This window comes from Jatropha curcas, chromosome 7 (assembly GCF_041381405.1).
Source record: "Jatropha curcas cultivar XTBG-Jc1 chromosome 7, XTBG_Jcur_1.0, whole genome shotgun sequence".
NCBI classification, from domain to species: domain Eukaryota; kingdom Viridiplantae; phylum Streptophyta; class Magnoliopsida; order Malpighiales; family Euphorbiaceae; genus Jatropha; species Jatropha curcas.
Window position 1 is genome coordinate 17496180 of NC_143157.1, and position 802 is coordinate 17496981.

Below are 802 nucleotides of genomic sequence, written 5' to 3' on the forward strand. Positions count from 1 at the left end.
ATGGCTCTTCGACCTGAATATGAAGCTGTAAGAGCCTCTCTACTACACCGACATCCTCTTCCTACATTGGATATGGCTATACAAGAAATCATTTTTGAGGAAACTCGCCTTAATCTTGACAAAACTCAGAATTCTGAAATAGCTCTTGCTACTACTCGTCCATCCTTTCAGAAATCTGGCAGCCACATCTGTAAGAATTGTAATAACATGGGTCATGTCTTTGCTAATTGTCCTACTGTTGAATGCAGATATTGTCATGCTCTTGGTCATATTCTTGAAAATTGCCCAACTCGTCCTCCACGACAAAAGAGTGGGGGCTCTAAATCCAAGAATTTTCGAACCCTGGTTTTAAATCAGTCACTGCTGCTGCCACTGAATGTTCTCCTACTCTCACCATAGGTGATATTGAGGCACTACTCAAACAGGTTATATCTTCCAATTCTCCTACTGCCATGTTTGTCACCCCGGGTAAATCTTGTTGGCTTTTTGATTCTGCATGCTGTAATCATATGACGACTGATATTAACCTTTTGTCTTCTACCACACCTATCTCTTTCTTGCCACCAATTCATACTGCTAATGGTAGTCAAATGAATATTACTCACACTGGTCATGCATCTGCCTCCAATCTTAGTCTTCCTGAAACCTACTATATCCCTAACTTGGCCCTTAATCTTATCTCTATTGGTCAGTTATGTGAAGCAGGTCTAAATGTCAACTTTTCTCCTTTTGGTTGTCAGGTACAGGATCCACAAACGAGACAAATTCTAAGGAAGGGTCGCAGGGTGGGTCGATTATTTGA

The 802-nt window shown here is 41.1% G+C and overlaps 1 pseudogene; it reads left to right on the top strand.

Moving 5' to 3' along the window:
* LOC149494824 (uncharacterized) lies at positions 1-802 on the top strand (annotated as a pseudogene).